At 55.1% G+C, this 21024-nt stretch overlaps 1 protein-coding gene across 1 annotated transcript in view; it reads right to left on the reverse strand.

Moving 5' to 3' along the window:
• Positions 1-19415, reverse strand: part of TCF20 (transcription factor 20) — a 163977-nt gene extending 144562 nt beyond the window's left edge. Inside the window, 1 exon segment of the mRNA XM_074271861.1 lies at positions 19121-19415. The gene's annotated coding sequence lies outside the window, so the exon portion shown is untranslated.
• Between the last annotated feature and the right edge of the window lie 1609 nt (positions 19416-21024).

Below are 21024 nucleotides of genomic sequence, written 5' to 3' on the forward strand. Positions count from 1 at the left end.
GGCTGTAGTGCGCCAAAAAAAAAAAAAAAAAAAAAAAAAAAATCAATGGAACGTTGGGTTTAAAAAAAATTTTTTTTAAAGATGTAAGCGGCCAGGACTGGAACAGTAGACCACTGGAGGCTCCTGGGCCCTGTGGGCCTTAGTGGGCAGCCAAGTTCACCCAATGGGCCCATTCTGTGAATGAGGAAGCTGAGGCCCAAGGCGGAGAAGCATCTTGGCCCTAGTCCTATAGTGAAGGGGGATGGGGCCAAGAGCAGAGCTCCAGGCCCCCCAGACTCCAGGGAGTCTTTCCCTAATTACTCTGCAGACTGCCTGACACCCCCCCCAACCATCAATCACCCTTCTTTTCTCTTTTTTCTGCAGGTAGATCCCTTGCACTAGACTTGGCGGGCTTTTCTGTCCCCCTCCAGCCCATGAAGGATTCATGACAAAGTGGAGGGAGGGAGCTCGACATCTCCTCTCATCCTGGGATGAAAAGCGCCACGTCCAGGGAGCCCGAGCCCAGGGTGGACGTGCCAACGGCCCATCTCACGGACCCCAGGAAGCAGGCAGGCCACGGGACACCCCCACTCCCATAGATGGGGACCCAGAAGTCAAGGACAAAAGCAAGCATTGATACAACAAGAGTCACACAACTTGGGGAGGGGGGGCCCAGGTGAGGGAGCCAGGCTTGCCTTTATTTATCCATTTATGCTTCACTTAAATCTCTAATGTGTACATAGCTGTTTGCATATCGCATCCCAGGAACAGTCTCATGCCTCTTATTGTGTCCTCAGTGCCTGGCACACAGTAGGCACTTAATAAGTGCTTAATCAGGTGATCAATAAGTGCTTGCTGACTTGATTTGATCAAGAATGCCAGGTAAAAACTCACTTCCAGTTGATCAATGATGGACAGAAATAACTATACCCAGAGAAGGAACACTGGGAAGCGAATGTAAACTGTTAGCACTACTGTCTATCTACCCAGGTTACCTATACCTTCGGAATCCAATACTTAATGTGCAACAAGAAAATGGGATTTTCACACATATATTGTATCTAGGTTATATTGTAACACATGTAAAATGTATGGGATTGCTTGCCATTGGGGGGAGGGAGTGGAGGGAGGGAGGGGATAATTTGGAAAAATGAATAAAAAAAAAAAAAAAAAAAAAAGAATGCCAGGTAAAAACCACGTGTCCAGAGGCACATAGCTAAGGCGCTAAGGAGTGGGGCAGCCAGGTGACACAGTGGGTAGAACATAGGTCCTGGAGTGAGGAGACTCTTTCCTGAGTTCAAATCTCTGAATGGACATTTACTAGCCAGTCATTAGTCACTCTGCCTCAGTTTCCTCATCTGTCAAACGAGCTGGCAGAGCTAAGGGCAAACCACGCCAAAATCTCTGCTGAGTAAATCCCAAATGGGGTCACACCCCTGTGATGCCCCCTTATGGCTCGGTGGAGAGAGAAGGCCCACAGGGAAGTGGAAAAGGCCAGGGTTGGAGTTTCTTGCTGCCCATGGCTCACCTCCCCTTTCAGGCCTCAGTCCCCCTCTGGAGCCTCAATCCTCCTCTCGGGCCTCAGACTCTCTCTTAGGCCTCAGTCCCCCTTTCGGGCCTCAGTCCCCCTCTCGGACTTCAGTCCCCTCTCGGGCCTCAGTCCCCCTCTCAGGCCTCAGTCCCCCTCTCGGACTTCAGTCCCCCTCTCGGACTTCAGTCCCCTCTCGGGCCTCAGTCCCCCTCTCGGGCCTCAGTCCCCTCTCGGGCCTCAGTCCCCCTCTCAGGCCTCATTCCCCCTCTCAGGCCTCAGTCCCCCTCTCAGGCCTCAGTCTCCCTCTCAGACCTCAGTCCTCCTCTCAGGCCTCAGTCCCCCTCTCAGGCCTCAGTCCCCCTCTCAGGCCTCAGTCCCCCTCTCAGACCTCAGTCTCCCTCTCAGGCCTCAGTCTCCCTCTCAGACCTCAGTCCCCTCTCAGGCCTCAGTCTCCCTCTCAGACCTCAGTCCCCCTCTCAGGCCTCAGTCTCCCTCTCAGACCTCAGTCTCCCTCTCAGACCTCAGTCCCCCTCTCAGGCCTCAGTCCCCCTCTCAGGCCTCAGTCCCCCTCTCAGGCCTCAGTCTCCCTCTCAGACCTCAGTCCCCTCTCAGACCTCAGTCCCCCTCTCGGGCCTCAGTCCCCCTCTCAGGCCTCAGTCCCCCTCTCGGGCCTCAGTCCCCCTCTCGGGCCTCAGTCCCCCTCTCGGGCCTCAATCCTCCTCTCGGGCCTCAGACCCCTCTCGGGCCTCAGTCCCCCTCTCGGGCCTCACTCCCCCTCTCAGACCTCAGTGCCCCTCTCAGACCTCAGTCCCCTCTCGGGCCTCAGTCCCCCTCTCAGACCTCAGTCCCCCTCTCAGGCCTCAGTCCCCCTCTCAAACCTCAGTCCCCCTCTCGGGCCTCAGTCCCCCTCTCGGGCCTCAATCCTCCTCTCGGGCCTCAGACCCCTCTCGGGCCTCAGTCCCCCTCTCGGGCCTCACTCCCCCTCTCAGACCTCAGTGCCCCTCTCAGACCTCAGTCCCCTCTCGGGCCTCAGTGCCCCTCTCAGACCTCAGTCCCCCTCTCAGGCCTCAGTCCCCTTCTCGGGCCTCTCAGGCCTCAGTCCCCCTCTCAGACCTCAGTCCCCCTCTCGGGCCTCAGTCCCCCTCTCAGGCCTCAGTCCCCCTCTCAGACCTCAGTCCCCTCTCAGACCTCAGTCCCCCTCTCGGACCTCAGTCCCCTCTCGGACCTCAGTCCCCCTCTCGGGCCTCAGTCCCCCTCTCAGGCCTCAGTCCCCCTCTCGGGCCTCAGTCCCCCCTTGGGCCTCAGTCCCCTCTTGGGCCTCAGTCCCCCTCTCGGGCCTCAGTCCCCTCTCGGGCCTCAGTCCCCCTCTCAGACCTCAGTCCCCCTCTCAGACCTCAGTCCCCTCTTGGGCCTCAGTCCCCCTCTCGGGCCTCAGTCCCCTTTTGGGCCTCAGTCTCCCTCTCAGACCTCAGTCCCCTTTTCAGGCCTCAGTCCCCCTCTCGGGCCTCAGTCCCCTTTTGGGCCTCAGTCTCCCTCTCAGACCTCAGTCCCCTTTTCAGGCCTCAGTCCCCCTCTCGGGCCTCACTCCCCCTCTCAGACCTCAGTGCCCCTCTCAGACCTCAGTCCCCTCTCGGGCCTCAGTGCCCCTCTCAGACCTCAGTCCCCCTCTCAGGCCTCAGTCCCCTTCTCGGGCCTCTCAGGCCTCAGTCCCCCTCTCAGACCTCAGTCCCCCTCTCGGGCCTCAGTCCCCCTCTCAGGCCTCAGTCCCCCTCTCAGACCTCAGTCCCCTCTCAGACCTCAGTCCCCCTCTCGGACCTCAGTCCCCTCTCGGACCTCAGTCCCCCTCTCGGGCCTCAGTCCCCCTCTCAGGCCTCAGTCCCCCTCTCGGGCCTCAGTCCCCCCTTGGGCCTCAGTCCCCTCTTGGGCCTCAGTCCCCCTCTCGGGCCTCAGTCCCCTCTCGGGCCTCAGTCCCCCTCTCAGACCTCAGTCCCCCTCTCAGACCTCAGTCCCCTCTTGGGCCTCAGTCCCCCTCTCGGGCCTCAGTCCCCTTTTGGGCCTCAGTCTCCCTCTCAGACCTCAGTCCCCTTTTCAGGCCTCAGTCCCCCTCTCGGGCCTCAGTCCCCTTTTGGGCCTCAGTCTCCCTCTCAGACCTCAGTCCCCTTTTCAGGCCTCAGTCCCCCTCTCGGGCCTCAGTCCCCCTCTCGGGCCTCAGTCCCCCTCTCAGACCTCAGTCCCCCCTTGGGCCTCAGTCCTCTCTTGGGCCTCAGTCCCCCTCTCGGGCCTCAGTCCCCTCTCGGGCCTCAGTCCCCCTCTCAGACCTCAGTCCCCCTCTCAGACCTCAGTCCCCTCTTGGGCCTCAGTCCCCCTCTCGGGCCTCAGTCCCCTCTCGGGCCTCAGTCCCCCTCTCAGACCTCAGTCCCCCTCTCAGACCTCAGTCCCCTCTTGGGCCTCAGTCCCCCTCTCGGGCCTCAGTCCCCTTTTGGGCCTCAGTCTCCCTCTCAGACCTCAGTCCCCTTTTCAGGCCTCAGTCCCCCTCTCGGGCCTCGGTCCCCCTCTCGAGCCTCAGTCCCCCTCTCGGGCCTCAGTCCCCCTCTCGGGCCTCAGTCCCCCTCTTGGGCCTCAGTCCCCTTTTGGGCCTCAGTCCCCTTCTCAGGCCTCAGTCTCCTTCTTGGGCCTCAGTCCCCTTCTCAGGCCTCAGTCTCCTTCTTGGGCCTCAGTCCCCCCCACCCCTGTAAGGTGACCACTAGGCCGGCCGACCCCTGCTCTAGGCCCCTTTCCAGCACTCTCCCCGCAATATCTGACAGTTCCCAAAGCCTCATCTGGGTCCTAACTTGGCCTGGGATAAATACTGATGGGAAATCAAGCAACAGAGAGAGGCCAGCCTCCGCAGCTCCCGGCCACCTGGGGGCACGAGTGGTGGCTAAGCCCCTGCAGGATTCCGGGGCCTTCCTGGCCGAGCTGCCCTGCCCCCCTCGGCCCCCTGCGGCCCCCACAGCGGCCGCTCCGGGGAAGGGGGCCCCAGGCCGGCAGGAGGAGGCTGGAAGGGGCTGGTAATGAGCCATCAGGCTCTGCAGGGAGAAGCTCCTCCAGCAGCGCCTCCCCTCCCCCCCACCCCCCAGCCGGGAGTCTGTCAGCCTATCAAAGTCATTCTTTGCAAACAGCCATTTTGTAACATTACAGTAACTGATCGGGTGACACTGACAAGCCGCCAGCCCGGGAGGGGCCCGGGCTGGGCAGAGGCGGGCACGGGGGTCAGGGGCCCCGAGACCCGCCCCCTCGGGGCCTGGCGCCCAGCCCCATCTGCTGATGGAGCGCAGAGGGCCGCATCCTCCCTCCGGGGAAACTTGACTCAATTAAAGGCTGTATGGGAGCAGGAGCTGACTGTTCTGTCTGTGCAGCCCGAGCCCCCTGGCAGCCTAGGGCCTGGCACCCGGGAGGCGGCAACTGCCAGCGGTCCAACAAAACCCATCGAGTGAAGAGAAACCTCTGCCCGCCCTGCCTGGCCTTGGTCAGGTGCTGGAACAGCAGAGTGAGGAGGGGGCTGAGAACAGAGGAGGTCAGGGCTGGGAGGGGGCTGAGAATGGGGGGTGTCAGGGCTGGGAAGGAGCTGAGAATGGGGGGTGTCAGGGCTGGGAGGGGGCTGAGAATGGGGGTGTCAGGGCTGGGAAGGAGCTGAGAAGGGGGGTGTCAGGGCTGGGAGGGGGCTGAGAACAGGGGATGCTACAACACTGAACTCCCAGCCCTGGCAGGACCTCGTCTTCCGTGGAGGGAGGAAGCCCAGAGGGGAAGAGAGCTGGCCCAGCAGACTGAAAAAGAGCATGGAGGCGAATGTGGAAGGCAGGGGCAGGGCTGAGCAGCCCCTCCCCGCGGCATCCCCCATTGGTCCTAGAGTCCCCCTTCCTCCTCTCTGAGATACTTGGGAAGAGCTCTGGACCTGAGTTCTGTCACTTCAGTGGGCAAGTCAGTCCCTTCTGCAGGTCTGAAATGAGAGGCTCGTGCCAGATCCCAGCTCCTCAGGGGAAAGTGCCCCTGGGCCTCGGTTTCCCACATCTCCCACTTCCAGGCCTTTGCCCTCCTCACAGCTGCCTCTTGGAAACCTTCACTTCTTCCAAGTTCAGCCCGGTCTGGCCTTCTGAGGCTCCTCACATGACATGACATCTCCCACCTCTAAGCCTTTGCACGTCAGTGCGATGCCCTGCAGAAGCTCCCCAGGCTAATGACATCCCGGGTCCAGGCCGGAAACAACCACAAGGGACAGTGTGTGGCATCTGTCATTGAAAAATGCTCTGGAGTGTGACTCCCAAGGGGACATGGCTTGCTGAACCCAGCAAGGCCTAAATACAACTTCAGAGAGCGAAAGGTGGGGAGCCAGGGGTACAGAATGGGCCATACCTTATCACCTGACATGCTTAGCTATGAATCTCTGTGGTGGAGAAAGGGCCCAGGGGCAGGGAGAGTAATGGAGAAAGAAGTGAGAATGACATTAAAAATCAATCAAAATTAATTTAAAAACATTTCTTTTGTACAAAAGTCCCCTCCTCCTGGAAGGAATTTATGACCAGAGGAGAATTAGAGATCATTATTGATCACAAAATAGAAGATTTTGATTACATCAAAATAAAAAGTTTCTGTACAAACAATACTAATGCAAACAAGATTAGAAGGGAAGTAACAAATTGGGAAAATATTTTTAAAAGTAAAGGTTCTGACAAAGGTCTCATTTCCAAAATATATAGAGAACTGACCCTGATTTATAGGAAACCGAACCATTCTCCAATTGATAAATGGTCAAGGGATATGAACAGACAATTCTCAGATGATGAAATTGAAACTATTTCCACTCATATGAAAGAGTGTTCCAAATCACTACTGATCAGAGAAATGCAAATTAAGACAACTCCGAGATACCACTACACACCTGCCAGATTGGCTAAGATGACAGGAACAAATAATGATGAATGTTGGAGGGGATGTGGGAAAACTGGGACACTGATACATTGTTGGTGGAGTTGTGAAAGAATCCAGCCATTCTGGAGAGCAATCTGGAATTATGCCCAAAAAGTTGTCAAACTGTGCATACCCTTTGACCCAGCATTGCTGCTGTTGGGCTTATATCCCAAAGAAATACTAAAGAGCGGAAAGAGACATATATGTGCCAAAATGTTTGTGGCAGCTCTTTTTGTTGTAGCTAGAAACTGGAAGATGAATGGATGTCCACCAATTGGAGAATGGTTGGGTAAATTGTGGTATATGAATGTTATGGAATATTATTGTTCTGTAAGAAATGACCAGCAGGAGGAATAGAGAGAGGCTTGGAGAGACTTACATCAACTGATGCTGAGTGAAACGAGCAGAACCAGAAGATCATTATACACTTCAACAACAATACTGTATGAGGATGTATTCTGATGGAAGTGGAAATCTTCAACATAAAGAAGAGCCAACTCACTTCCAGTTGATCAATGATGGACAGAAACAACTACACCCAGAGAAGGAACACTGGGAAGCGAATGTAAATTGTTAGCACTGCTGTCTATCTATCCAGGTTACTTATACCTTCGGAAGCTAATACTTAATGTGCAACAAGAAAATTGGATTTACACACATATATTGTATCTAGGTTATATTGTAACACATGTAAAATGTATGGGATTACCTGCCATCGGGGGAAGGGAGTGGAGGGAGGGAGGGGATAATTTGGAAAAATGAATTAAAAAAAAAAAAAAAAAAGTCCCCTCCTCCTTCTCCCTGTTCTTTCCAGGGCCTCTAACACAATCTGCTTTGGATCCCCCAGCCCCTGGTAACGGTTTTTCTACTTGGCTTGGACTCCTTTAGCCAGCAGGCTGGGAAAGCCTATGGAACCTTCCTCAGAATCAGGCTTCTAAATTCATAAAAGAAAAACTAAAGAATTACAAAAGAAATCCATTCTATTGAAATAAAGATATAATTAGGGCAACTAGGTGTTGCAGTGGATAGAGCACCAGCCCTGAAGTCTGGACGACCTGAGTTCAAATCTGGTCTCAGACACTTAACACTTCTTAGCTGTGTGACCCTGGACAAGTCACTTAACTCTAATTGCCTCAGTTAAAAAAGCAAAAAGAAAAAGAAAGAAAGATACAACTGCTTTTCCCCAACCAAGCTTCCCAGATCATCTGAAATCTCCACACCATCTTCCCTCCTCAAAGTTAAGAGCTTATTTTATGTAAGCTCCCTGAGGCTGGGCTAACTGCATCTGCACTGGCATTATTGAGTCCGAATTAAGAAAGCCAGTATTTATTAATCAGCTGGCACTAGATGCCAGGAACCTCATACACCAAGCCCCTTTGGATGGCCCCCCATAAGCAGGGGTCAGCCAACTGCCCTCCTGACTTTGGATCTCAATATCCCTCTGCAGCCTAAGCTTTCTCCTTCCAAAAGCTCCCTCCAAGCCCCAAGTTCAGTACCCTGGTGCCCCTGAGTCTGGTACCCTTGGCTCATCCTCTATCTCTGTAGAGGGGAGCCCAGCCAGAAAGGGTTTCACACATCGCCCCTGAAGCAGGCTCTGGAAACCCAAAGAAAAACACAGCCAAGGGCAGGCCGTCAACATGGATGTTCTGGAAAATAGAAGCTAGCCATTCACCCTGAGTTTTATTGGTGGTGGTGGAGAATCTATTCTTTCTGACGATGACGACAGCTGGGAGATCAGGCCAATCTCTGGTCCTCCTCAGGCTCTTTATTAGAGAATCTGGACACACAAAAACTCAATGAAAAATGCAGGGTCCATAAGCGGCACTCAAGTTGCATTTCCTTGAAGCTTTCATCTCACCAAAGGGGCCTGCTCCTTCTCCCTGGGCCTTGACCGTGCCCAAGGCAAACCTACGTGGATCCCTCTGACCACGTCAAAAGGCAACTCTACGCGGCTCTGGGCCCCTCGTTCTACAAGGCGACTCTACGCGGCTCTGGGCCCCTCGTTCTACAAGACGACTCTATGCAGCTCTGGGCCTCTCATTCTACAAGGCGACTCTACGCGGCTCTGGGGCCCTCTTTCTACAAGGCGACTCTACGCGGCTCTGGGCCCCTCGTTCTACAAGGCGACCCTACGCGGCTCTGGGGCCCTCGTTCTACAAGGCGACCCTACGCGGCTCTGGGGCCCTCGTTCTACAAGGCGACCCTACGCGGCTCTGGGCCCCTCGTTCTACAAGGCGACCCTACGCGGCTCTGGGCCCCTCGTTCTACAAGGCGACCCTACGCGGCTCTGGCCCCTCGTTCTACAAGGCGACCCTACGCGGCTCTGGGCCCCTCGTTCTACAAGGCGACCCTACGCGCGGCTCTGGGCCCCTCATTCTACAAGGCGACCCTACGCGGCTCTGGCCCCTCGTTCTACAAGGCGACCCTACGCGCGGCTCTGGGCCCCTCGTTCTACAAGGCGACCCTACGCGGCTCTGGCCCCTCGTTCTACAAGGCGACTCTACGCGGCTCTGGGCCCCTCGTTCTACAAGGCGACTCTACGCGGCTCTGGGTCCCCCTCCCACCTGGCCCCTGGCTCTAGCTATAAGAACAGCCCCCAGTCTGAGCCACAGACCATCCTGGTTTAGAGACCACCTCCCCAGCTATCGGCCACAGTGTCCCAGAATGGGCAAGAAGGCAGAGGGGTCAGGGAGGAAGGGGCCATATGCCACATGTGACAGTGGGATTCCTTACCTGGAGGAGAAGCCTTCTCTCAACAGGTACAGGAAAGAATCAGTAAACGTTTCCTGAGCTGTTATGGGCGCCAGGCACTGTGCCGGTGCCAGAGATTCTAAGAGCGGGAATAAGGCCAGCAGTCAACAAGCATTTATTAAGCACCTAGGCATCCAGCATTTATTAAATGCCTACTGTGTGTCAGGAACTGTACTGAGGAAGTATTAGGGATGCAAAGAAAGGCAAAAACCAGTCCCTGTACTCAAGAAGCTTCCAGCCTAATGAGGGAGACAATACACAAATTCCTGAATGTGTAAGATAGACACAGCGCAAATACAAACTCCTCTAAGGAGGATGGCACCCACAGGGTGTGACTCAGAAAGATTTCCTGCACAAGGTGCAGCTCCAGAGGTCAGGGAAGCCAGGAGGCAGGCCTTCGGGATGCCAGGAGCAAAGGCCTGGAGAAGGGAGATGGAGGTTAGCGTCACTGGCTCACAGAGGGCAGGAAGGTTGTCAAATAGAAGTTCTATGTGATCCTAGAGGTAATAGGGAGTTATAGAAGCTTGCTGAGTGAGGTCTTTCTGTAAGCCACCTAGCTGGTAACTTATTAATCAGAACCAGGACCCAAACTCACTTTTCCCCATAACCAACATGGGATGTCTCTGTGGCTGCATCCAAGGAACACTGGGCTGGGAGGCAGGGAGGCCTGCGTTCGAATCCCACCTCACACTTCTGGGCTGGGGCAGTTCTCTAAGGCAAGAAAGAAGCTGAGGGAGAGTGGCGACCTGCCCTGGAGGAGGGATATTTGTCCCAAAGGGAGCTATCAAATCCCACTTTTCTGATGCCCTTTGAGGCTTAGCTTGCCACCATTATAGTAGCACTTCATAGAAGAAGAAACAGTGGGTCTATAAGCACCTACAGAGCTGATCACTGGAGTGGCCTGGGGAGATGACCTGTCCTGAGCCCCAGCACAAGTGGCGGGAGCGGGATTCAAATCCAAGTCTCTTCGTCTCCAAGTCCCAAGCTCTACCCCCATCCTCGAGGACTCTCTAAAAGTCACAACAGAGCTGGTCGGAAAAAAGTGGAAAAGTCTGGGAGGGAGGGGAGAGGGCGAGAGGAAGAGGAGGGGGGAGAGAGGCAGGGGAGCAGGGGGTGCAGGAGAAGGAAAAGGGGGAGAAAGAAGGGGGTCAGGGGAAGGAACAAAGGGAGTAAAGGGGAGACTCCTATCAGTCACAGACCCCTGCCTGCAGACTCCCTTGCCTTCCATGGAATCCCCCAGCTGTCCGTAGAAGCCTGCCAAGGGATGACTGACCACAGGCTGGGGGCCCAGAGTCAGGCCCGGCTCGACTCCTCTTTCAAGGCCCCACCTCAGGTGGGGAGATCATGGTCAGATCCCTCATTTTACAGATGAGAAAACCGAGGCAGCGTGCTTCATTCTCAAGTATTGGGAGTCCCTCTGCCTTCAGAAAACTCCCAAAGCCCTACACGGGGCCGTCTTTTCCAGGACACTATGGGCGGAGTACAAGGAGTGAAGAATTCTACCTGGAATGAGCTACTCAGCTGGTATTTCCCCGTCACTAAAAGTATCCCAGCAGAGCCGGGGGACCTCTAGTTAGGGGTTCCTATGGTGGCAGAAGGATAAACTACATGACCTGAGTTCCCTTTAAACAATAATTTCCCCTTACTGTAATCCATGAGACTTGAACCATGATCCCCCTTATTGTAATCTTGTGAGACTTGAACAAAGATCCCCCCATTTACTGGAATCTGTGAGACCTGAACAATGATTCTCCCCTTATTGTAATCTATGAGACTGAACGATGATCCCCCCACTTACAGTAATTCAGAAGACTTGAACGATGATCCCCCCTTATTGTAATCTATGAGGCTGAACGATGATCCCCCCACTTACAGTAATCCAGAAGACTTGAATGATGATCCCCCCATTTACTGGAATCTGTGAGACCTGAACAATGATTCCCCCTTATTGTAATCTATGAGATCTAAACAATGATCCCCCCACTTACAATAATCCGTAAGATTTGAACGATAATCCCCCCTTATGGTAATCTATGAGACTGAACGATGATCCCCCCTTATTGTAATCTATGAGACTGAACGATGATCCCCCCACTTACAGTAATCCAGAAGACTTGAACGATGATCCCCCCTTATTGTAATCTATGAGACTGAACGATAATCCCCCCTTATGGTAATCTATGAGACTGAACGATGATCCCCCCTTATTGTAATCTATGAGACTGAACGATGATCCCCCCACTTAAAGTAATCCAGAAGACTTGAACGATGATCCCTTATTGTAATCTATGAGACTGAACGATGATCCCCCCACTTACAGTAATCCAGAAGACTTGAATGATGATCCCCCCTTATTGTAATCTATGAGACTGAACGATGATCTCCCCACTTACGGTAATCCAGAAGACTTGAATGATGATCCCCCCTTATTGTAATCTATGAGACTGAACGATGATCCCCCCACTTAAAGTAATCCAGAAGACTTGAACGATGATCCCCCCTTATTGTAATCTATGAGACTGAACGATGATCCCCCCACTTACAGTAATCCAGAAGACTTGAACGATGATCCCCCCTTATTGTAATCTATGAGACTGAACGATGATCTCCCCCCTTATGGTAATCTATGAGACTGAACGATGATCCCCCCTTATTGTAATCTATGAGACTGAACGATGATCCCCCCACTTACAGTAATCCAGAAGACTTGAACGATGATCCCCCCTTATTGTAATCTATGAGACTGAACGATGATCTCCCCCCTTATGGTAATCTATGAGACTGAACGATGATCCCCCCTTATTGTAATCTATGAGACTGAACGATAATCCCCCCTTATGGTAATCTATGAGACTGAACGATGATCCCCCCACTTAAAGTAATCCAGAAGACTTGAACGATGATCCCTTATTGTAATCTATGAGACTGAACGATGATCCCCCCACTTACAGTAATCCAGAAGACTTGAATGATGATCCCCCCTTATTGTAATCTATGAGACTGAACGATGATCTCCCCACTTACGGTAATCCAGAAGACTTGAATGATGATCCCCCCTTATTGTAATCTATGAGACTGAACGATGATCCCCCCACTTAAAGTAATCCAGAAGACTTGAACGATGATCCCCCCTTATTGTAATCTATGAGACTGAACGATGATCCCCCCACTTACAGTAATCCAGAAGACTTGAACGATGATCCCCCCTTATTGTAATCTATGAGACTGAACGATGATCTCCCCACTTACGGTAATCCAGAAGACTTGAACGATGATCCCCCCTTATTGTAATCTATGAGACTGAACGATGATCCCCCCACTTACAGTAATCCAGAAGACTTGAACGATGATCCCCCCTTATTGTAATCTATGAGACTGAACGATGATCTCCCCACTTACGGTAATCCAGAAGACTTGAACGATGATCCCCCCTTATTGTAATCTATGAGACTGAACGATGATCTCCCCACTTACAGTAATTCAGAAGACTTGAACGATGATCCCCCCTTATTGTAATCTATGAGACTGAACGATGATCTCCCCACTTACAGTAATTCAGAAGACTTGAACGATGATCCCCCCTTATTGTAATCTATGAGACTGAACAATGATTCCCCCCCCCATTTATTGTAATCCATGAGACCAGAAGTGAGTCACTTCCCCGGTGGGGGCCTCAGTTTACTGCCTCCGTACAAGGATGAGGCTGGACAAGATGGGCCTCTGGAGCCCTTTCCAGATAATTTATAAGATCCATAAATCAGCTCTCCTGGGCCTCAGCGGGTTCCCCCGCCTTGATCCCATCCTCCCCCTCAGCAGGTAACAGAGGTCATGAGAGGGGGCCGGGACCGTGACATCACAGGATACGAACCAGAGCCAGCTCCCCCCTCCCCAGCCGCCAAGGCCTCCGAGACTCAACCTTGTGGCTCTCACCGGGAGATCAAGCAGGAGAGGCAGATGGGCTGGGAAGAACAGCCCTAATTAAAACAGAGTTCCCAAATAATTAGCAAAATGGTGGCAAAGAGAATTTATTAAAGTGGGAGGCCTGGGGGAGGGAGGAAGAAAGAACCTCGGGGCTGGAAGCGACCTTGGAGAGCGTCTCTACCAGCACCCCCACATCAGGGAGGCAGAAAGGAGGCCTTGGAGGCCTGGGGAGGGGGTGCCCCAGAACAGAAGAGACTGCAGGAAGGAGCTCGCTGTTCCAAACAAGCCGTCCCTCATTCAAATATGTGACAAGCAGCTTTCAATCCACATTTATTAAACACCTTGTAAGGGCCAGGTCCTAGGCGAAGTACCAAGGATGCAAAGAAAGGCAAAAGACAGCCCCAGGAAGCTTCCAATCTAATGGGGGGAGAGAAGGGTAATAGTTTCAAAGGAACTGACAGAGGCAAGACACTGGGATTAGGAGGAGCTGGAGTTTTAGGCCTTAAAACTGGAAAATCATTTTAAGGTAGAACAGGGGATATCGCAGCTGGAAGGGAGCTTAGAACAGGGGATGTCAGAGCTGGGAGGGGGCTTAGAACAGGGGATGTCAGGGCTGAGAGGGAGCTTAGAACGGGGGTGTCAGAGCTGGGAGGGAGCCTAGAACAGGAGATGTCAGGGCTGGGAGGGAGCTTAGAACAGGGGATGTCAGGGCCAGGAGGGAGCTTAGAAGAGAGGATGTCAGGGCTGAGAGGGAGCTTAGAACAGGGATTGTCAGGGCTGGGAGGGAGCTTAGAACGGGGATGGGAGGGGCTTAGAATAGGGGATTGGCCCCATCCCTCCTCATGCTCAGATAAGGAAACTGCAGCCTCCGGAAGGGCAGGCTCCTTAAAGCGCTGCCAATCTCTCCACCAAGGAAAGAGCCAATTACAGCAGATCCATTTCAAAATTCCATTCTGGGCACAGGGGAAATCCCGGTTCGATTACTCTTCACTTAACAAAAGAGCAGAACTCTTCTCTGACTCGGGGTGGGGCCTCTGGGAGGCAAGGCAGGGAGAAAGTCCAGGGCTGGGTGGGCACTTAGAAAACATTCCAGCTCTGGATCCAGCCACCAAGAGTGGCCCTTCCCACAGCCCCACCGTGGCTCCCCAGCACCCCATCTCTGTAGAGCCAGAAAGATCTGGCTGGAGATCCTGGCCCCTTCCAGTGTTAATTAGAAAGGCCTGCACACGCCTGCTGGGTGATAGGGCAGGGTGTGGGTGGCAGGTCAGGCGAGAAGAGCTCTAAATCTGTGACTAAACAGCTCTCTGTACTCTCATTCTCGTCCCTGCCCTCCCTTAGGTCTGCTTCCTCCCGTCCACAGCAGAGGTTCAACGGGGAAGCTCCAAGGTTCTTTCCAGCTCTACTCAATCCAACCACCAGGCAGATGACCAGCTCAGGACTTGCAGAAAGCTGCTGTGGGGCCCGTATCCTAACCGCCAGTGGGTCCCCACCCCCATGAAGGCACAAGAACAGGCCTCGGAGCCATCCGAGCCCATTCCCTGGCTGCCTGCCAGGCCATCAGCTTCCTCCAGAAAAGCCTTCCAGGAACAGGGATGAAACTATGGGGAAAAGAGGGAGGGGGAGGGGGAGCTCTCACCTTGTGGCTACACTGGCCAAACCTGCTTCTGAACAAATATTGAGGCTGCCTGGAGAGTCCGGGGGACAGCTCTGCGGAATGGAGTTGGACAACGGAAGGCCTGACTTGGGGAAGAGAGCAGGGGACAGATTTCCCAGGGAGCAACAAGCTTGGGATGCTCTGAAAACGTCTTTGTACCGCTGGGAGGCACCTGGGGGCCCATCCGGGCCAACGCCTTCCTCTACTGATGAAGAAACTGAGGGCCCACAGAGAAAGGGGACTAGTACAAAGTCACCAGGGAATCTGATGTTGCTATAATGACTCGTATGAATATTGCAAGTCAAACGAAGACCTGGATTCGAATCCAAGTTCTCAGATTTCCATTCCACCGCTTATTGCTGATCAACAGTCATTTCTCAATCACCAGAGAAGCTCCTTGAGGGCAGCAACGACTTTTGCTCCTCATTTTCATCTTTAGCTCTTGGCACAGAGCCTGACACGTAAGCATGAGCTTAATAAACGTTTGCTGACAGACTGGGGCACTCCAAAGACACAAGGAAAATGGGAACAGACTTGGGTTCAAAACAGATCTACCACTTGGGCGGGCAAATGGAAATTTCCTCCTCTGTAAATGGGGGATATGCACGTGCTCATCCTCCCCAAATCATCACAACCTGTCCCCCCACTTCCATCCAAGCCCTTCATCTTCAAGTTAAGGGAAGGATACCCTGTTGAAGTGGGAGAAAGGGTGGTCCCAGACTACTGTTACTTAAATAAAAAGAAATTCCTTTTTTCTGAGTTACACCGTCATTGGGAATCAACTCTTTGTCATGTGAAAAATATTTTATTGCTAGAAGTTATTCAGATGGAGAAAAGACCCCAGGGATCACTCAGCTGGCTCATTTTAGGTGAGGTCTTTAATGGGCAGGGAGGTGTGGTGGAGAGGGCAAGGGGTCTTGGGCCCGAGGACACTTCCAATGGGGACTGCCAAAGTGGCTTGGAGCAAACCATCAAAGGGAGAAATGGGGCCAGATGATGTCCCCTCTATGAAGGAAAGGAGGCAGAGAAGGAGGGAGGGAGGAAGAGGGAGAAGAAGGAAGGAAGGAAGGAGGGAGGGAGGGGAGAGAGAGAGGGAAGGAAAGAGAAAATGAAGAAGGAAGGAAGGAAAGAAGGCAGGAGGGAAAGCAGGAAGGAGGGAGGGAGGAAGAGAGGGAGGGAGGGAAGGCAGGAAGGAAGACAGGAAGGAATGCAGGAAGGAATGCAGGAAGGAAGGAAGGAAGGAAGGAAGGAAGGAAGGAAGGAAGGAAGGAAGGAAGGAAGGAAGGAAGGAAGGAAGGGAGGGAGGGAGGGAGGGAGGGAGGGAGGAACGGACGGAGGGAGGGAAGGAGGGAGGGAGGGAGGGAGAGTAGCTTCATATAGGACAGCTCCCATAGGCTAGGGCTGGGAGCAACAGGGCCAGGAGCCCCACAGGCCTGGCATTCTGGGTGAACACGCCCTCAGATGCCATTCCAGAAAGAAGGTAACTGCAAGCTTTCAATGAGCTTCCAGAGACAAGTCATTTAAGGGCAGTGAGTGATTGAGAAGCTGGCCTGCTGCCCGCTCTCTGGTGGGATCACAAGGGACCTAGCTCAGAGGTCACCCAGCCCAGCCCCTCATTTAGCAGGGAAGGACACTGAGGTGCAGAGACGGGAAGTCATTGGACCAGCCCCTTCATTCTACAGATGAGGAAACGTGAGTGACCACAGCGGCTCCTTCATTTTTCTGGGGAAGGAACGCTGGCGGCCTGGAAAGGCAGGAGACTTGTTGAAAAGCACCAGGGAATGAGATCAGATCTGCTTCCCCACAATGCCCTGGAAATAACAGCTCTTATCTCCCATCGTTGGTTTTTTTTCTCCCTCTCTGCCAGTCTCTGTCTCTGTCTCTCTTTCTGTCTCTTTCTTTCACACACACACACACACACACACACACACACACACACACACACACACACACACACACACACCTCTTTCCATAGCTCCGCAAGGACTATGGGAGTAAATTCCTTCTGTTGGCATTCAAGGCCCTTTGCAGACATTCTCCTTCCCCACACCCATCATTCTGATCCCTGACCCCCCCAGCAGGAGCCACAAGATTTGGAGTGAGGAAGGCTGACCTGGAAGCCTGGATGGACCACTCCCTGGGGAAGTCCCTCCACCTGTCCTACGGAGCGGTCAGGCCAGAGGAGGGCTGGTCACCCTGCGTGGATCCCGGGCCCCTGCACAGATTCTGGCTTTCCAGAGCCCCAAATAAAATCCTGAGGATTACCAAGGAGACCACTCACAATGAAACGCTGCTCTTGATCGAAACGTTTTTCAAAAAGTAAGTCAGGTTCTGAGCCCCTGGTCTGGAGGATCCCCAGGGTCCCCCCCAGCTTGTCTTCCCCTGACCCCACCTGGCATTTCAGCAGCTCCACAACTTTACTACTGTCTCTGTCACCTCCCCCACGTGGCTATCACCTTAACCAATGAATACCACACTGTCTCCTCCGCAGGGCCGGGGCAAAGCTCCCTCTCACCCATCCCTGCACTGAAGAAACAGTTTTCTCCTGTCACCAAGCGAGGTCAGCCGTAAAAGCCCAGAGAGTCAGAGCTAGGAGAGCCCTTAGAACCCAGAGCAGAACAGAAGCTGAGGTTTGGCTCGGACTTCTGTGGCCATCCAGCCTAGCCAGTATACCAGGGAATGTCAGGACTGGGAGGGGCCTGAGAACAGGGGATGCCAGAGCTGGGATCTTAGAACAGGGAATGTCAGAGGAGATCTTAAGCCACAAGGAGTGTTAGGGCTGGGAAGGGCCTTAGAACAGGGAAGCTCAGAACTGAAAGGGACCTTAGAACATGAAATGTCAGAGCTGAGAGGGGGCTTAGAACAGGAAAGGTCAGGGCTGGGAGCTTCTTTTTCTAATCTCCTGGCAAGTCTAATTTTCATTAAAACACTGGGAGGGGGGGAGGGTAGGAGGGAGAGGAGAGCCTTAGTTCCACCAAACGGGAGGGGAGGGGAGGAGAAAAGAAAAAGGAGGGGAAGGGACAGGAGGGGAGGGGGAGGGAAAGGAGGGGAGGGGGAGGGAAAGGAGGGGAGGGGGAGGGAAAGGCCAGATCAGGGGAGATGTGGACATATGGAAAAAATCACGGAGAAGAAAAACGCTTCCCAGATTTTCAGATAGCTGAGGCTGCGGCAGCTCAGGCACCATCTTTGGGGGCTTCCCCCCCACTTATCCTCTCCCTGGCTGAACTGGCTTCACGAAGGGGGGTGGGGGAGGGGAGGTGGAATCTGGAGTTGCACAGAAGGAGAAAATGAGTTCATGGGGCTGGTGGAGCAAGAGACGCACACAACCACACACTCACCTGGGAGTGAGCAAGGAGACACAGGGCTACACGCAGGAAAGAATGTGAAACAGGTGTGGGGGGGCCACTCAGCCCCCTCCCACAAACCTAGCGCTCTCCTCCTGCACACCTTTCTTACCAGCGGAGGAGGGGGGGTGATAAGGAAAGAAAGGGCCCCAGAAGTCCAAAAGGGGGAACATTCTTCCCCCACATCCATCCTGCCCTGGGGTGGCCGTCCATCCTCAACACCCCCCCCAAAAAAAACCTTCCAGGCCAGATATTGCTGGTGGGGGAGGTTACACTGGATCATCCTTCTCCTTGCCGGCATCCCACCCACCCCCACCTCCGGAAGGGACTGCAGAGGGACGAGGGAGCTACAGAGAAAGAAAGAGGGGAGGAGAGGCAGACAAGAGACAGAGAGAGGGAGAGCGGGAGGGAGGGAGGGAGAGGGGAGGGGCAGAGACTGGGAAAGGAAAGGCTTGGAGAAGACACCAGATTGGGTTCCTCCCGGGTTGGAATCCGATTCTCCAGAAAGCGGGGCATGGGGGGGGGGCGATTCCACAAAAGCCGGAGCCCGGCCCGGGCCGGAATCCCCGGCGGCCCCGGGCCCCGAGCGAGGCGCGCGCGGGGGCTCCATCCCGGGGACAGTTGGGGGGCGGCGGCGGGACCGTGGGAGGGAGCCCGTTGCGCGTGTCTGGGTGGCTGTAACTGCACGGTCGTGTCTGCGGCGTGTCCCGCTGAGTGTGGGAACGTGCCGCGTGTGCGGCCGTAGTGAGAAGTGCACGAGTGTCTGCGTGTGCCCAAGTTGTGTGCGGGCTGGGCTGCTGTGCATCCGCTGTGCACAAGTTGTGTGTGTGAGTGTGTGTGAGTGTGTGTGTGTGTGTGTGTGAGTGTGTGTGTGCGCGCGCGCGCGTCAGTGAGGCCGCCGGGAGCGTGCACAAGTTTGTGTGCGCGTGCGTGTGTGTGCACGCGTGTGCGCGCGGGGGTACGGCGGGCAGGGCTCGGCTCGGCTCTCCTTACCTCGGGGCAGCTGGGCTGGCTCGGGCTCTCCGGCGCCGGCGCTCCGCTCGGGGCTCGCCCTCGCGCTCCCTCTCGCTCGCTCCGGCCGGCGCGAGGTCCTAGCCCGGGCCGGCGCAAGCTCGGGGGCCTCGCGCGCACATGCTTCCGAATTCTAGGTAGCAAAAATGTTGCCAAGCCTTTGTTGTCACGTGTCTCGGCGCTCCCTCGCGCGCCTCCCCCTCGGGCTCGGGCCCGGGCCGGCCCAGGAGCGGCCGCGCGGGGCTGCCGGAGCTGCGGGGGCTGCCGGGGCGGCGGGCTCGGCTCGGGCCACACACGGGCCCAGGGCAGGGAGGGCGGGGCCTCCGGGACCGGCGGCGGCGGCGGTAGCTGCTCCGCGCCCGGCGTCCGCGCCGCTGATTGGAGCCTGGCAGGCCGAGAAAGGCTCCTGATTGGAGGAGGAGGACAAGGGTGTGTGTGCGCGCTTGTGTGTGTGTGTGTGTGTGTGTGTGTGTGTGTGCACGCATATGTGCGTGTGCGCGCGTGTGCAAATGTACCTAGGTGTTTGTGTTCCTGGGTCTTGGGAGGAGGGAATGGAGGATGCGGCTGGGGGAGGAGGGGGTGGGGGCGGGGGTTTGTCTTGGCTCCTGGGGGAGGGGGCGCCGCCTTTCTCCTCCACCTTGGCCTGCCTGGGTCCTGATGGGAGAAGGAGGAAGTAAGCGAGGGGAAGAGGTGGGGAGGCCTGAGGGATTCCCAAGTCCCGGGCGATCCCGGGTCGGAGAGGGACGGGACCTCGGGAGGGGGGGGGGGGGCCACCGGGCGGCTTCCCTTCCCCCTCCGGCTCTGCTTTTGTCGGGCGGTAGACACTAAGTAAGCACCTGCTGTATGCAGAGGACTGCTCTGCCCCAGTGAACCTCCCGCTGCAGCGCTAATTCCCCTCAGAATGACCGGCACTAATTTGGGCTTGCAGATTGGCCGCGTTGGGAGGCCCCACTTCACAAACGTGGGTGATGAGGCAGAGCGGGGCCGTGATTGAGCCAACCCGCTGAGGGATTGCCGGGACCCAGCACCGAACCGATAGGTCCGGGAAACAGCAGACTGCAGTCTTGCCTTTGTCCCGCCCGGTGCGTGACCCCGAGCCCCCAGACTCGGAGCTCCCCAGCCCCGGCCACACTAGGACTTCCGGAGGACGAAGCCCCGTCCCTGGTGTGGGCGGCGGGGAAGGGGTGAGGATGAGCCGGGAGGCTGCTGGGAGGAGTCCGGGCCGACCCCCTGATTTTACAGGGGGAGAAACCGAGGGCTAAAGATTGGTCGGGAATGAGGGCGGGGACTATTGTTTCTTTGGGGGTTTTGTGCATATCCCCAGCATCTAGCGCGGTGCCTGGCGCAGGAGTGGGCGCTTAATAAATGCTTGTCAGTTGATTGATTGGCTGACTTAATGGGGGCAGTCAAGCCTGCCCTCCCCTCCCAAATGTTCTGAGGTTCTAGTGGGAGAATGATGTAAAATCACCCCAGAAAGGGACAAGGGCTGAGCCCATGCAGCGGTACCAGGAAAAGCAGGTTCTAGCTGAGGGATCCCTGCAGAGAGAGACCGGCAACTGAACTGGGAGGGGAGGTTGCTCTCCAGACCCCGATTCCAGCTCAACTGGAAAGATGGTGTCCGTTGGGTTCTTGAGCTGTCCTCCAAAGGGAAGTCCTGCGGGCTCCGGAGTCCCGCCTTCCGGGACTGCAGGAGGGCAATCTTTGCCCGGGGAACCCATCAAGTGTGGGAGGGGTCCCAGAATGCCAAACGATTTGAGGAGGCCTGTGGCTGCCTGAGATGCTCAGCTGTAAGGAGGCTGGAGGGAAGAGGGCGATATACTTTCAAGAAGAGATGCTTCTGTGGCCCTCAGCTGGGGTTCAGTGAGTTCTGTTACCGGGAAGCCGCC

The sequence above is a fragment of the Sminthopsis crassicaudata genome, chromosome 5 (genome assembly GCF_048593235.1).
Source record: "Sminthopsis crassicaudata isolate SCR6 chromosome 5, ASM4859323v1, whole genome shotgun sequence".
NCBI classification, from domain to species: Eukaryota; Metazoa; Chordata; class Mammalia; order Dasyuromorphia; family Dasyuridae; genus Sminthopsis; species Sminthopsis crassicaudata.